The sequence below is a fragment of the Cyanistes caeruleus genome, chromosome 4 (genome assembly GCF_971803275.1).
Source record: "Cyanistes caeruleus chromosome 4, bCyaCae1.hap1.1, whole genome shotgun sequence".
NCBI classification, from domain to species: Eukaryota; Metazoa; Chordata; class Aves; order Passeriformes; family Paridae; genus Cyanistes; species Cyanistes caeruleus.
The window spans coordinates 19965381-19978582 of NC_141704.1; the positions used below are offsets into that span (position 1 = coordinate 19965381).

A 13202-nucleotide genomic window follows, 5' to 3' on the forward strand; every position below is an offset into this window, starting at 1 on the left:
AGCACCCCATGTCTCTAATTGGCATGCCTATCTGCCCATCTTACCCAACAAAAGAAAGCATTAATCCACATCTTCAAGAATTCAATAGTCATTTAAGCAGAAGGTCAGGTACCTAATGGGCTGTCAAGTTCAGGCTGTCTGTCCCTCTGTCTTCCTGGCTCCCCAAGTTCCCAAGCCTTGACTGAGGGTCCTCAGGAGCTGGGTACTCTTGTTTTCCTGCTAGAACACTAGGGAGATTAGAGCACAGGTAACTGCTTTACAGATTTAAGTTGGGATGACATATTCTGGCTTCATTGAAAGAGAGAGGGGGGGAAAAAAAAGCAGCCAGGAAAAGGTACACAGCAAGGCCTGAGAAATATACTAAGGATGCTGTTTGTCCTGTATTACTGGCACACCGCAATAAAATGTGAATATACAGCCAGCAGTCTGCATCGGGCTTTTTGATACAGATCTTATTATGATTGCTGCAGTTTTAGGATACCTCACAGCAAGGATAACTGTGTGTAAACACTGTGTGGCATCAAGTAGTATTAAATATTATACAGAATATATATATATATATAATATAAACTAGTATGCTTTGTAGTACTAAAGGTAGAGAGCATGATTGTTCACATTTACCAGGTTTTTTTCAGTGCCATGAATTATGGAGTGAGCTAGAAGACTATAGTCTGGAATGAAGAAACATTGCTACAGCTCCCAGAAATTTCCAGGAGGTACACAAAGAGGAAGGAGCCCCTTCCAGATTCTCTGGGACACAGCCCACTGCACATATTTGCTTTTGAACAGCCTCATAAAACCAAAACATTTTTTTCCAAACAGATCACAGGTCACGTAAGCTTCCCAAGGGATATATTGGTTACAGATGTTTTCATGTAATAAAATATTCCACTCAACTGCAGTATTTCTAACTGATAATGCTAAAACTAAATTACCCTTGTCTAATGGTTATGTCCCCAGTGTACTCCTTACCATGGTAAACACTGGCTCATTTGTTACCATTTAGCCACATATTTTATTTTTTTTTATATGAGCATGCTACTAAGATAATGTATTTCAAGTTTGCAAGAACTACTTCAACTTTTCAATAATATATACTTAAAATTCACTCTTTTCTTGCATATTTCCAGAATAAATTATACCTCTAAGTTTCAGCATTATCATATAAATTTGCATTAAAAGTTATCTCATTCTTTAAACATGAGTGGGTCTAATAATTTTTCAAGATTTAATTCTTGAACATGGAATATTTAAGAAAAATAACTCAATTGTCTGAATGGTATAATACTAATAATGAAACATTCAATTTGATGTCCTCCTGGCAGAGTTGTTGGGAAAGGTCATTGTGAAGGTATCTCCAAAATGATTCAGTAGTTCAAAATATTAAAAAAAAAAAAAGGAAAAGGAGAGAAGGAGATAATTGTCTCTGTGTAAAATATGCTTACAAGATAGCTCTAACAAGGATGGCTATAAAGAAGGAAGAAAAAAAAAATTGGAAAGGGAACTTAAGTAGTCTTTGACCATAACAGGGAGCCTCCCTCAAACAAGGGAGGCTCATGCAGTTGTATGGGACTACATCTCTATGAAAACTACCACCTCAGCATTTTGTGAAAGATTAGATCATTAGGCTTGAGATATTCATTCATTGCTCTCCTTTTGGATCATCAAGATCCTTATGCTTGGATTTCAAATACAGAGATTAAGAGCAATGGAACAAAGTGACTCTTGATGTCCTATAACTGTTCTATGCAGCCACTTCACAGACAAAGTCAACCTAATCTGAATACATTTCAGGAAGACTGGAAACAGCAGGGGCAGAGTATCCTCTGTGGAGGGAGACATAAGCCACTTATCACTACTGGCATTATATCAAAAATAGAACCTGTCTATTTTTAAGAAAACGTGGGAGTTAGTAAAAATTTGAAGTAGGCTGTCTAGACTTGATTAAAGAAAATGAATTCCTCAAACTTCACAATGCCACGATCCAGGTATTCACTGCTTTAACGCTAATGTTCTGTGTTTGGTAAAATATTGTGTCATTTCTGAGCTAAATGTAGTCACCAATCTAGATAAGCAAATTTTTGCCGTTATCTAGCTTGGTAAAGAAAAACATCACTTTGTATTGTTGCAGTGGTCAGAAGCATGCTTTAATGATGTGCTATAGTGGGGAAATACGGGAGCATGTCCCTGTACTCCTCCATCCCAATTGAAAGGATAGTTCAATCTGCAGCAAGTCACTTGAGGAAAAATTTAATTCAGATTGATGGAGTTACTTTTTAAACACAACATAGCTGAACCTGACCTGACTATACTGTTTGGAAGAGGAGGACTTTGTTTTGTTTCTGAGCAACATGCCAAGAAAACTTTACTCACATGACATTTTTACCATAGTCCTGCTTATCTGCCTATCTACTTCTCATCATCATATTTGATTAACTGTAAATTTATTCTGAAGCTGATGCAGTAATTAAGATTGCTCCATGTACAGGAGGCAACAATGGTTCTCTGATGGCTCTGGCATTTGGGAAGGAGGTTATGCAGCACATGAAATGCAAAGTAACAGCTCTGTTCTGTAGCTCAAGATAACATCCAGGATAGGAACAAAGCAGTGCTTTGTGACAAAGTCATTTGGTTTCTGAAAAAAGTACAATCCAGTTTTTCTAAGCAGATCCTCTCACACAGAAAACAGAAGCCTGATCTGAAGACACTTGAATTTTTTAACTGATTTAACAGTTTTTAGTGTGGTATGACTAAACAGAAGTAAGAGCAGTGATTTTTGTGCAGCAGTGACTTGAAAACACATGAGTCTTGAGAACTCAAATACTCCTTTCCTCTTCCCTTAATGAGCCTTTAGCATGGTAATCTGGTCTAAGGTGAAAGGGACTAGCTTTCTGGAATCAAAGTCACCTGGATGCAGAAGTGGAGCTGATCTGACAGAACTGCCCCCAGGAGCTGCGTTCCTGTTGAGCAGCAGGACGCTGCCCATCAAGCACTGGCTACCACCATACCTTCCATGAGCTCCCCTTTTCCCTTGCTATTTTTGCTGGCTGCCACAAAAAAACCTCAGCTAGCTGGCGTTACTCCCTGGGCAGAAAATCTCTATTTATTTTAGTACATGAATAATGTGAATAGCAGGAAAGAGCACGAATAAAACAACCTAGAAGCTCATCTATAACAGGGGATGTGTGCAAAACAAAACTCTTGAGAGGTTCTGCAACTCCTGACTCACATATGAATAAAGAGTTTGAAGGGTGAAAAGTTATTATTTTAAATCCACTTTTTAGTATATTTTGTGATATCTTTTTCTTGCCCTAGTTGTTAAGGACAGCACCCAGAATGCATAGCTAAGATATCAAATAGTATCATTTGACTTTTGCTCATCTTTCTCCCTTCCCCATCCCCTTTACCTATGCAGCCAATACCATATTCAAAATCACACACTGGCTCCCTTGAATTTTTTAGTTTTCAAATAAATGCCCAATTAACTCACCCTTTACTTTAAAAACATTGTATGCAGCAAAGTGCTCCAATTAAAAATGGAATGTCTATTAATTGAAGCCCAAAGATTCTGTTAAGGCAAGTTTCACAAATCCTAAAAATAGAAATGCATTCATAATTTTTCCCTCATTTTAATTAGGCTTTTTTTTTTTTCTGGCTTGAATTTAAATATCCCTCTGCAGTATCTTCAACTGCATTGCAGTAGTAGGAACCCTGCACACAACACAAGAGCCACAAGATGAAAGATGACTTGCCTTTTCCATTCTTTCTCTGAAAGAGGAGTATGAAATGGAGGCATACATCCCACAGAACAGAAGTATTGCAGTTAAATAGAAGAAGCTTCAGAGAATGAGACTCCCAGAACCAAATGAAACTTCTACTTGATTTGTGTATAGACAGATCTTGATCCTTCTCTAATCTATAGTCTTAAGTGATGTGGAAGAAAACAGCACTGTGGCAGTCAGGGTGAAGGTGATATAACTAATGGTATAGCAGCCAGACTAAGGGCAGGTCAGCTCAAAGTGAGCTGAAAAATACGCTCTGTGTAGCTCTTTGAATGACATTACTTATAGCAGTCACAGAATGCAAGGTCATGCTTCTTCAAACACAGGTTAAACTTGTAAGGTGGTGAACTAATCTGGAAAGCAGTGACTTGAAGGATGACTTCAGGGCCGCGGTGAGCCGCAGCTAAAACTCTGACAGGGATGCAGTGGCCAAGATGATGAATGAGATCTTTCAATACCTTAGCTAGAGGAAGACAGAAAGCAGAAAACATCATCCTAGCACTTCAGAGGAGCACTACTAGGAACAGACAAGGTTGAGGTTATCCAGGTCGACTGAGTAGTAAGCAAAACAATGCTAAGTAGCAGTCACAGACCTCTGCCTGCTTTGCCTATGCTGGAGCTGAGCTTCCTCCTGCTACTGCAGTCCTGGCCTTCCAGTCCTGGCCACAGTCTGCATCTTCCTTCCCTCTTCCACTGTTAGATCAACAAGCCCAGATCTTCGGTGTGAACCCACTCTATCCTCACTTGTGGTGCAGAAAAATTTCAGTTTCTCTTACAATGCTGAGATGCCTAGGACTGGCTCTGTCACTTTATTACTGAAATGATAACAAGCACATGTTGACAAATTGGAAGGAGTTCAGGGTGGAGCTGAAGGAAAGAGTCAAAGTCAGGGAAAGATGTCTTAAAGCAAGAGCCGGGAGTAATTCAGTCTATTTATTTGCACAAAGATAAAGCTCAGGATGGCTTGATCACAATTCATAAATACTTAGGTTGGTGAGAGACATTTAATAAAGGGCATAAAAAGACAGAGTTGAAAAATGGAACTTTGAGATAAAATTCAGGCAAAAAATGAGGGAGAAGTGTTAGAAATGAATGCAATTAAGTCACTGGAACCTTTCATATTTGCATGCAGTAAATTTTCCATTACCTAAAGTCGTTAAAAAAAAAGAGAGAAGCGTGACTTTTAAAATTGGTATTATCTAGCTCAGGCAGAACTTTCAGGCTAAGTGGGGAATTTGTACAAGAGTATAATACTACTAGCTGACAAAACTAGAGGAACACTGTGTTATAAAACCCATAAGCATATATTTATTTCTTGAGTGGGCCTACAAAACCCAGGTTTTTTTTTATCTGCTTTAAATGGATGCACCAGTTTTGCTGAACCCAATCTGAACTTCGAACTTGGGCATTCTGCCATAGATGTGGTACACAGCCAGTTTATTTCTCTTCTGACACTGCGAAGTGGCAAATACCCATGACTGAGTTCAAGTGAATGCAGTGGATTTGAAGACAAGATGCACCTGAAAGTTTTCAAGCAGTTCCTCTAATCCTGGAGTCTGAAAGCACTGGCATACTTTCCAGAGGCATTTATAAACCACCTTGGATTTTTCCAGCGTGTGGGATTAGATGGAGGGCAGGGATTCACCACCTAGAGCTCCTTAACCCTGGCCAACCAAGTTATGCTAAGCAGGACAGTGAGAAGGTATCTTACTATTTAAGCACTTTTTGGCTACAAGGCAAATAGTTTCACCAGGGCTATGACACAGAAGAACTGGGCAAAGCAGGATATGTATGTAAGTATGTCCAGGTTTAAGATAGTTAAATTCTGTACCTTTAAATCCACTGTGAAAGTATAATACACTTTTTTCTAATAAAGGAATTGATATCCGAGAAACGATATTATGCAACGGCAGCATTTCCTAGGAATCAGTGAGCTTTAGGAATGATGCAATTGTGTGGTCAGGAGACAGACTTAAAAAAGACACATTCCCTCCTCCTCAGCTCCTCTGATCAATTGTTTACAAATCCATAGTCCTTTTTTCTCTCTACCACCATGAGAGGTATTTACTGTTTTTATGATCTCAGAATGGAAAAGTATTAATCTGAAACCACAGCAACTATTGCTTTTTCTTCTCAAATCTGTGTGGCATTAAGTATAATTACATAAATAACTGGAATGGCAGAAACAGACAATTACTGGCTTTGTATGCGTATTGGAAAAGATTATACTGTTTTTATCATGTCTCTCAAATAATGGGTATCTTCCAAGTCTACTGTCAAGAATATTGCTTGCTGCTTTAATGCTGATATGAAAATAATCTTGTAAAAAGTGAGAGGGTCTTTCCACATACTTTCCACCCAGAAAGATTACTTAAATAAATGCTTTAACCTGCTATTGACCTAAAACCTAGTTGCATAAACGTTTTAAAAATTATTATCCATCCTGAGTAGATAAAAGCAATCTAGCAAAGTCAAGGATAACATAGGAAGTCCCTTAATGACAGCTGCATTCTCTGCAGCCTCTATTAGCATATGGTTTTTCTACTGGCAAAGCAGATTGAAATTAACTATAAGAACACATGCATGTGGTAGCTCTTTCCCTTTTGTAAAAGACTGTAAAGAGACAGATACATATAAAGGAAGAGTGAAAACCTGCAAAGAGCTCTTGCCATAAGAGCCCCAACTATTTTTGCCCCGTTTTTTAATTGTAAACATTGCTATACCTTCTTTTTAGAACCAGTAATAAAAATTACTGAGACTACAAGGAAGTTAAATATAAAGGTTGTGTATACCCATACCTGAGCTACCATCATCCCAAAGTCAATAAGAGTGAGTGTATTCAGCATTTGCTCCAGTGTGCTGAACAAATGCTCAGAACCAGCTAAGATAATTAATTTGGTATGGTTAATCTAGAATGCACTGGAGATACAAAGCATTACAGGCACTCCACTCCAGTGTGCTTATCAAGCTCAAAAAAGGCTATCTCAGGAAGACTGACAGTGGCTTTACCTACTAAAGAGTCCCCTACTTTTAATATCCTGTGTCAGCTGGCATTGCAAGAGACTGCTGCACTCCGTGGTGTGTAATGAGAAGAGTCTCTCGAGCGTCTCAACTTTCCTCCCCTGCAATCAAGGCAGTGATGCCAGATGCAAGTTTGGAAGTCTTCAGCATTTTGTCTGACAGCATAAATGTTATGTTTTTTCATGAACAGCAGTCATCTGGTCTGCTGCATGCTTTCACCACCTGCTTATATCAGGAACGTAGGATGGGATGCTTGTGCTTCAGTGACCAAGCTGGCAAGTATCTAAAGCTTTAGCTGCTGCAGGATCATCCAAACCTTTGGGTTTGTGGGGTTTTTTTTTTTCCAAACAGATCACACTTCTGGCATTCCGCTTCCTCACTTGAAGGAAATATCCTTTTCTACAGGCCCAAACAGCAGCCATGTGGTCCACAGCAGCATGCTGGAAATGGTTAAGATGCTGCTAACATTGCCCATGCAACTTCAAAGCGATACAGCTGCCCCAGGAGGTGTTTCCTGACCATATACCTGCCCATGTACTTCAGCACTAAAGACTTGCACTAAAGACCATATTTTCCATACATACAGATCTTTATCCCTTCTACTTCCTTTGGGACAGGTCTGTTTGTTTTTTTTTCTAAAATCATTACTAAATTCATAATCTCACAGCCACACATATTTCCACTTCCTGAAGTGTTAAAAGAAAAAAACAAACAAGCTCTTGATATTTCTGTCAATAAAGACAGACTCAGGATCAAAGAAATGAAAATGCTAATTATGGTGCACTCTGTAACACCTCTCTCCTGAGCCAAGTGCTCTGATTAAGTTAACCATCGTGCTAATTATAATAGCGTTTAGCACAGCTGGGGCCAAAGAAAAGCCATCTTCTACCAGAGCATGGTTGCTGGCCTCAGAATGAGATCAAGCATATGTATACTGTAATAGAAACTTGCCTACAATTCATTGAATAATAAATTTTAAATATTCAAAACCATGTTCAGTTTCTTTTATCACTGTAAAAAAAAAATGTGGACATTTAAAAAAATTGATGTGGTTTGTTTATTTTTTGACATGAAAAAATGCTGGAGTCAAAAGCTTATTGCACAGGAATTAAGTTACTGTCTCCTAAGGGAACATAGAGCAAGATAACACATCTTTGCAATTTAAAGGGAAGCCCACTCTTCTGCGTTTTCTAAGTCAATACCATACGGCTGTGAAGTATGCCAGTGATGAGAGAGGAAGGCCACTGTACTCTATACTTTCATTTAAAATGGAATGAAGGAGCATGCAATTACTGGCAAAGCCACCTGCCACATTTCAGCCGCACATTTGGATGGAGAATGGGGATGATAGTACGAGTGAAAAATGTCATCAGAGTGTAAGTGAAAGTTAATCCTTCCCACCAATTCCATAGAGGAGAGAAAAATATAATAAATCAATAAATCCCTGCAGCTCATAAAATTGTATCTTCAGTGGATGCTTACAATCCTTGTTCCACACAGCATAATTGGAAGATATTTTTAAATGGTTATGTAGTTATAACCATATCTTTCATTCATCACTTCCCTCCTTGAAGAACTCATCAGCATTTACTGGCAGTACCTTCCGGTGCACCTGCTTGAAGGATAAGAACTACTTACCATGAAGGAGCTAAAAGGTAAGAAAATTGCCTTAGATTCAGTATCACTCCTCAAAATGGCTGTTTTGTACTTGCTCAGTCTCCCTGAGACTTTGAGTAGCAGCAGATGAGCAGACAGTTTTTCAACATGAATTCAATCATTAACTCTGAATTATACAAGTCATCTAAACACAATGAGGCAACTAATGCTCCTGAGTGGATATGTACTTTCCAAATTCCAGGCATGTTCACAGTACTCCTGTTTCACTGCACAGATACAGTAATCACTGACACCCTTATTATGGGCCACCTTCCCATTCATTACTCATGCATTGCATTGGCTCACTTAATTATATACCCACACATATATATTTTAATAAATACAGCACTGTTTTATGCAAATTGATAATCTGAGTTCCTTACTGTTTTAGTAGGGTGGTAAAGGCTTAAGTGAGTTTAATCCACTCTCTGGGGAGAAATGCTAATTATTGCTCTGGTTTGGAAGGTAGAGAGAAGAGGTTCCTCAGAGGGAAAACCCAACAAATTGGCTGAGATATTCAAGAAGGTCAAAATGTGGGAACAGCACCCTTGAGAGGGTGAAGACTTTGACACAGTGGAGCATTATTAAACCTCTTGGGCAGGAGTCAGTGCTGTTTCAGGGGTTTGTGGACCCACTAAGAGGGTTCATGATGAATTTCAGTCTGTCACACACATCAAAAAAATATAGCAATACAGTGAAAATTAGGGCATTTGAATCCTCTTCTTTTTCACTGACATCCTTGGATACATGACCCTGTGATTGAGTATAATCCCATCTGTCTCTCACCTTCCTGGGAGTCACAGATCCTTCCAGATGTGTCTGCTTCACTCCAGCACCCTGCTCTGCATTCCCTTGTATGGGTGAGAGAGATAGGTATGGCAGGAAAAACAGGGGGGGAAAAGTGATCTCTCATTATCTCCCAGTCCCTCCCTCTCTCAGCTGCTAATTAGCAATGGCCAAGCCCTGTGGAAAGTTATTACAGGGTGTAAGCAGAGAGTACAACTGGCTGGTGAAGAGCAATGTAAAAGACTGGTTATTTGGCACTTAGGACACTTCTCACTGCTGCACAGTTAGGGTGACAATACTACTTTATTTTGTATATATCTTCCAGTGCTTAGGTAAGCACTGGAACATTAATTCTTACTTACAGTTTGCATTTTACAGCAAATTAATTTCCACTCTATGCTTGCATACATCTAGGCCAGGTGGAGAAAAGATTATGCAGCAGATACTCACATACCATGGTGACTGCATAATGGGAAAAAATAGTGGAATAATAGAGGAAGCAGAAGACTAAATTGCATACTATAAAATATTAAGACAGATAGTTTCCTGGGAAGACTTTATATGGGTGTTTGCATTGCCTGCACCCAAAATGTTCAGGAATTAAAGATCAAATCCTGCCATTACTTTTCCTATAACCCATTCTAAAGCACTAAGAACCTGTCAATAGAAAATGCAAAGCAAAGGAAACAGATCTGCTTAGTTTCTTTTTGCTAAGTTTTATTAAAACAGTGCTTTTTGATTGAGAAAAAAATGTTGCTGTAAAAATCACAAGTGTTATATACTACCTAGTTATCTCTTCATAATAAAGTAATCAGAGAAGCTATGAAAGCATGGTCACCATAATATTTGGATTTGTCTGAGACTTAGAATATTAGTTACACAAACTTTAACTCTTGAAATAATAATCAGCTAATGATATGTGCTTCACTTGGGAGTCAAACACTTAAAGTAAAAGCTGATGTCTGACAAACTGAAAGTAATTTCACATTGAAGTAAATTAAATTAATTTCCCAGATGTTGCTATAAGAAGAGACTCTAGGAGATGGAATGAAAGGATGCATTCAGACACTTACCATAAAGCTCTCAAGAAGGAAATATTCTAAAATGAAACTGTGGAAAAAGGAGAAATAAGAGGCAGGAAGTTTACAATCCCACTGACAATCTTCATCAGAGAGGATTGTGGCTGTGTCATTTCACAGGGAGTGGTCCACATTTGTGTGTGGGAAACCCTAGGCAAACACTAGAGTGAAATCTGTCTTGTTCTATGGGTGTTGGGTAGTCAGAACAAGCTGCCCCTCCCTTCTGAGTAGGAGAAAGAAGATAAAAACCAAAGCCTATCTTTAATACTATTTTGTTTTCAGTACCTTGCTTTGGCAAATCTCAAAGTACACCTAGGATCTGAAAATCCCAGCTTCTCCCTTTAAAATCGGTTTTCCACTGCAGAGAAATATATATAATTGACTTGGGTAAATGTCAAAAGCTAGCAGCATCCTTGCATGAAAACCCTCTGGAATACCTTTCTTTCCCTTCCTACCTGATTACTGCCACTTCACTGGAATAACATATTCTACCACATCCCAAATTGAGTAAAGAGCCCATAGGTCTGGGAGAACAAGGAGGACAGGAACTTTACAGTTTGGGGGGATTGTATAAGCAGATCCCAGAGAATCCCTACCTGCCCAGCTCTCTGTGCTGTCAGTTGCAGAGACACGCACTGGGTGCACAGACCCAGCACTGCCCACGCACCAGCCATGAGCACTCTTCCTCCCACCCAATCCTATTTTTCAAGTTCTCTGTACATTTATGTCTCAGCAGTTTCCTCATCCAGCCCTTCCTCTAGATTCCTAGAGGTGCTTAGGTTACTATTCCCTCCAAATGATGGTAGTGTGAAAGAAAAAAATACTCTCTCCATATTTGACTCCAGTTTCCAGTATCCCACACAGATCAGGGTGTCACAATATGGGTTTGCAAGGCTCGCTCATTGAAATAACTGGCTATTCTCACCTGTTTCATTAAGGTAATATTTTCCTTAGCTACTTTTTTTTTTTTTAATTTTTGCATGTTCCACTACACTATTATCCAATAAATTAGAAAAAATACTCTATTTGAAGTGGTGATTATCAAGTCAAGTTTATCTTCTTATTAGAATTACGGATTTTCTACAATTTACTTAGAAATCTGCTTTAAAGACCAACTGATGTCAACTTTTCGTGCTAGACTAAGAAGAGCATCTATTCCATTTTCAGCTGGTGACCAAGGCAGTATATCAGAGGGGAAAAATCCCAAAAATACTTGAGAAATGCAAGGGGGTCCAATTTTTAAGGAAAAAAACCCACCTGAAAGTCTAAAATGGAGAACAACTTTTTAGAGAAGAAGTTATAAAATCCCACACCAACAGTAAACTTTGACAGTTATGTAAAAAGCTCTGTATTTTGGTGAGGCTGTTACTGCTGTAATACTGACTGGAGATTCTTGGGAGATATAGTGATTTTGTTCTCTTAACATTTGAAAGATTGAGAACTTTCTAGATTTAGTAGCTACAAATGGAGCATTATAAAACAGATTGTAAACTTCAGATGTATATTTCAAAATATTTTGGTAGAAAAATTGAGACACTGCTCTATAAATACCTTTCCTGTTTCACATAATCTTTCTTTGGGTATATCCAGTGGTATAGCAGTAAAAGCTAAACCAAAATACCAGAATATTACAATAGCCCCTCCCTTAACTGCAAAATAAAAATAATTCTGACCAACTCCCCTATTTTTAAATATATAATGCAGTGAGAAAAACTATTCCAGGTGAAGCCTTCACCAATACCTCCAACTCCATAAATATCAGCAATCCTGGCTGGTAGTGCAGGTTCCTCCTGTGAAACCAAACTCCTGGCCAATACTCATTTGTTTCACATTACTCAAGCATAAATGTGAATTACTGGGGTTTGAAACAAACCGTATCATGCTGACATGGCTCACTTCAGTGTTCCACAAAGGGATGGAGGGAAACAGCCAAAACACTCCATCCTGCTACCCCTCTTTCTTTTTTTAAGACTTCTGGAACATTCCTCAGACCAATGCATCCAGAATTTGTCCAAATTGAAATAACTGCTCTGATCCATTTCTTAAGAAGAAAAGCTAATCAAGTGAGAGTGGGTGCACCAGCTTTTTCTTGGGGATTCTCTATTAACATGTTTCGTCAATGAAACAAACCACACTGTTTCCAAATACTTCCAAATATTTCCACATATCCAAATATGTGGAACAGTCACAAGTCATTTTCTCTAATGACACCTGAAGCTGAAAAAGCAGTTTTGAATTGGAAGAACACACATGGGCATGCAGAAAAGAGGACAGAGGACAACAAGACCCCTAAAACATTTCTCAATACTATGTGAATTGTTCTGTTATCTTCAAAGTATGGAACACTGGTTATAAGTTTGATTGACTCTTAATGATGGTTTGCAATGCCAGTACTCAATGAAGTTAAGCCATATATCAAAATACTCACTTTTGTCATTCTAAAGCTTCTAAAAAGAGGAGGCCCCACACCCATTTAGGATAATAATGTTCTTACACTGTCTCTTCCTCACTATCATAATTTAAAATGGATGAAAATAAATCCCAAAGGAGGACGTCACTGAGAAAAACTGAAACTCACAAATTTATTTTCTTTTAATTGTGGCTTTTTTGGGGGGGGATGGTGGTGTTTGTGGGGATGCTTCTGTATGGATGCATTCCCTTTCTTATAGAATAAGTGGATCCTCTGAAAGTTGCTATGAGCACACCATTGGATGACAAGGTGACCTTTCCTTGGTAAAGGGAAAAAGAAAATTTTATTCCCTGGTACCAAAACCTATAAATGCATTTCCTTGCTTTTCCTAGGCTATACAAAGTTCATACACGTAAAGGGAGAAAATTACTGTCAAATAAGAGAAAGAAGAAGGAAAGCAAGAAAAAA

The 13202-nt window shown here is 38.5% G+C and overlaps 1 protein-coding gene across 9 annotated transcripts in view; it reads right to left on the reverse strand.

The window, feature by feature from the left end:
- PLXNB2 (plexin B2) overlaps positions 1 to 13202 on the reverse strand; it is a 248422-nt gene that overhangs the window by 126307 nt on the left and 108913 nt on the right. Inside the window, exon 1 of one of the 9 annotated variants that reach the window (XM_023918580.2) lies at positions 9246 to 9407. The exons of the other annotated variants lie outside the window; for them this stretch is intronic. The gene's annotated coding sequence lies outside the window, so the exon portion shown is untranslated. Of the gene's footprint in view, positions 1 to 9245; positions 9408 to 13202 lie in introns of those variants that run through there. 9 annotated transcript variants of the gene reach the window in all.